At 37.1% G+C, this 3,717-nt stretch overlaps 1 pseudogene; it reads left to right on the top strand.

Moving 5' to 3' along the window:
- Positions 1–2,032: 2,032 nt before the first annotated feature.
- LOC138444651 (DDB1- and CUL4-associated factor 13-like) lies at positions 2,033–3,309 on the top strand (annotated as a pseudogene).
- Positions 3,310–3,717: the final 408 nt, after the last annotated feature.

Genomic DNA, 3,717 nt, shown 5'->3' with positions numbered 1-3,717 from the left:
ACATCATTTTCCTAATAGTAATTTTAAATCCTTCAAATGTTTCACATATAGGAAAATACGTGCTATTTTTAAAAATTACATGTAGATGCTGAATTTTATCAAATGGTTTTGTCTGCATATATGGAAATTATCATATTGTTGATCATATTGTTTTTCTCCTTCAATCTTTTATTGTGAATAGGTGTTCTTATGGTAAATTCATTTGCATTTTGGTGATATTTGCTAAGCAATCAGAGTCAATTATCATTTAGAGTTGGGCATTCTTAAAGTTAACACAAATTGTTTCAAGATTTGTTATTGCCTAGAGATGGTCAGAATTTTTTAAGAGTTTTGCCATTATTCACTATATAGAAGTAGATATGAATTAAGTAAACAAGAAAATATATAAGAAAATATAACAAGTATGCTTTTATGCAAAGAATTCTTGCCACTTATCTGGAAATAAGAAAACAAATAGAAAAATGGGCTAAGATGTAAAAAGCCGATTACAGAAGAAGAAATTTAAATTGCTTACAAACATATAGTGTGTGTATGTGTGCCAAGTTGCTTCAGTTGGGTCCAACTCTTTGCAACCCTATGGACTGTAGCCTGTCAGGCTCTTCTGTCCATGGGATTCTCCATGCAACAACACTAGAGTGGGTTGCCATGTCCTCCTCCAGGGGATCTTCCTGACCCAGGGATCAAACTTGCGTCTTCTGGGGCTCCTGCATTGCAGGCAGATTCTTTACCGCTGAGCTACCAGGAAGCCCAACAATATATAGGCAGATATTCAAATCCATAAATGATCAGATAAACACATGTTAAAACAGTAGTGAGAAGTGTCTTCATACACATCAGATTGGCAAAAATTGAACATTTTTAAATACCAAATAGATCATGAAGGAAAACAGAAATTATACGTTCTGCTAATGGGACAACTGAGTATTTACTTATCTATGCCCTAGAACTTCTGCCCTTGATCCATAATCCAGAGAAATTATTACTCAAAGTCATAAATTTCACATACCAAGATGTTTCTTGGCCTTGTTTGTGATAGCAGAAAGTTGGAGGCAACCTGCTTGTTTACCTCTAGAGGAATAGACAAATAAGATGTGGTCCATACAGGTCATGGAATACTACATAGCTGTTAGAAGCAATCTAGATGTATGCCCTGCAACATAGGTAGATTTCTAACAAAAGGTACTCAGGAATAAAAATAAGAAACAGAATGAGGTCTACAGCCCAGTGTATTTAGGTAAATAAAAAGAGTCAAAAGAATAACACTACATATTTTACAAAGATATACACAAATTCAAGGTTATAGATCAAACACCTTAGCATGATTTCCTGTGGGGGGAGGTGAATGGAAGTGGAAAATGGGATTAAAAGAATAAGCAAGTAAAATGTGAAGGGAGCCCTACAGCAATAATAGTGCGACTTGAATAGAAGAGTATGAGGAATTCAACCCCTTACACTTGAGAGGGATGTGTGGTAAACTAACAAATGTGCATTAATGCACCGGGTTATAAAAGGTTCCTTGCTCATTTCCGTCACTGACTTTGTCTATGATCTGATACATTTCCTTACAGACATGATTACAGTAGAGTGCTTAATAAACTGGGCTCAGGCATGAGCCAGTCCTTAGTCCAAGTTATTCCTCCACATAATTATTAACTGCATTCTTTAGGGCAAATTACTTTCTTAGACTTCCAGTCAACTTTTTCATCTATAATCTGGTGCCAACGATACTATAGTGTTTTCTGAACGTTGCATGAGAACTTAGATATATAAAGTACTTAGTGTAGTGTCTGGCATGAATAATTGTCCAATATATGATAGTAGTAGTAGTTATTCTCATTCTAGAAACTTTGGTAACTTTACTCACTCGATTTTGTTACTCACTTGATTTGTGTGATTTGTGTCCCTTTAAAAATCATTTTAATCAATAACTGGGATGAAATAGTGATGCCATCCTTATTACACTGGGAAGCCACAGAAGTCAAGAGGGCAGAGCCAGATGGAAACCCACAAACTGAAATGAACTGATGTTTCCCTGGCTGGTCACTGAGATGGAGTCAGTCGCTTGGCAAAGCATCCAAAGAGCCTGCCTACTATATTCTCTGGGGCATGTGATGGAGAGGTTAGAATTTGGAAACTGACTAAATGAAAATGTATTCATATGGTACAAGCACATGAAGATTTTGTATAAGGAATATGTACTTGTTTTGTGGGACTTTTTTCTTCTTCTTTTTACTGTTGGTAGTTAAAACTCTGAAGCAATGGAAAATGGGTGGACCAAACTATGGGGAAGAGGAGGAATCACTGAACACAGTATTAGGAAAGACAGTATATACAGGAATTGATCACCACTGGAAAGAAGTTGTTTTTGCCACATGTTGATAGCAAGTAGACATTTAGGATAAACAAAGAGTCAATCCTATATGTTCAATGACTTGGGGATTTGACGGTATAAGTGGTGTTAACTTTAATCTAATTGAAACATTTCTCTTGGGAAGCTGTGCTTCTCACAGAAATATACTGTATGATATGAGGTAAGCTACTTCTCTAAAAAAGATCATCTTGGATATGAGAACCAATACAATCTGCTGAAGCCCTATGGAAGCTTTCATTCTTACTGCAGCAAATGAAGATGACGACTTATATACTTTTAATGTGTATGCTCTGGACAGTCCTGCAATGGTACATATGGTTCATGTATGTGTGGGGCTTGATGTGGATTACTCTACCTCTGGGAAATCATTTGTGTCTGCTAGTTTTGATAAATCCATATGAACCTTACCTGTGGACAAAATTCTATCTCACACAGAGAATGCAGCATGTTATCTGTGGGACTTTCCTGGTTAAGATGCTGCACTTCCAGTGCAGGAGGTGTGGGTTTGATCCCTGGTCAGGGAATTAAGATCCCATATACAGCAAGGTGGGGCCAAAAACAAAACAAAAAGCATGTTATCTGTGTAAAATGCACTTCTGACAGCAAGTACTGTACATCGTGTATGGATATAATGAAATAAACACTCATCTATGAAAAACTAATGCTTCTGAAAAGTTGGGTGTGCTTACACCTTGAGAAAATACAGCTGCAGATTATAACCAGAAATTAAAGGAGAAATTTCAACATCATCCTCACGTGAAATGTATCCCTTGTCACTGACATCTACCAAAACCTATTTACAGTCAGATTTAGGAGAAGCACATCATGAAAGAAGCTTGTCGATGAAAGGAACTGAATTGTATCAAACATAGAAAGCCTGGATCTATGCAGCTTGTGTCAGAGAAAAAAAAAAACACACAGTGGCAGTAGAGAAATAATATTTGGTATTCCAACCGATATTGATGTGTAATTATTTGCTATGTTTTAATTTGTGAACTCTACAAATAAAACTAATGGCTCCAGTAAAAAGAAAAATGAAATAAACTTAATTGATGTTACCAAGATAATAAATAACAGGGACTAACATAAAATTGAATAGCATGGCAAATCCAGAGTGATGCTGCTGCTGCTGCTGCTAAGTCGCTTCAGTAGTGTCCGACTCTGTGCGACCCCACAGACGGCAGCCTACTAGGCTCCCCCGTCCCTGGGGAGAGCTGAATAAAAGCCACATGTAAAAGACCCCAAGGATTTTCAGCCAATATGAATCCACAGAGCAATGATGCTGTTGAACAAGTCAGCATGATCTTAGATCACATCGGTAGAACTGGACCAGACATGGTCCAGAG

This window comes from Ovis canadensis, chromosome 8 (assembly GCF_042477335.2).
Source record: "Ovis canadensis isolate MfBH-ARS-UI-01 breed Bighorn chromosome 8, ARS-UI_OviCan_v2, whole genome shotgun sequence".
NCBI classification, from domain to species: Eukaryota; Metazoa; Chordata; class Mammalia; order Artiodactyla; family Bovidae; genus Ovis; species Ovis canadensis.
Note: the sequence above shows the minus strand (reverse complement) of the source record. Positions and strands in the feature narration are given on the sequence as shown.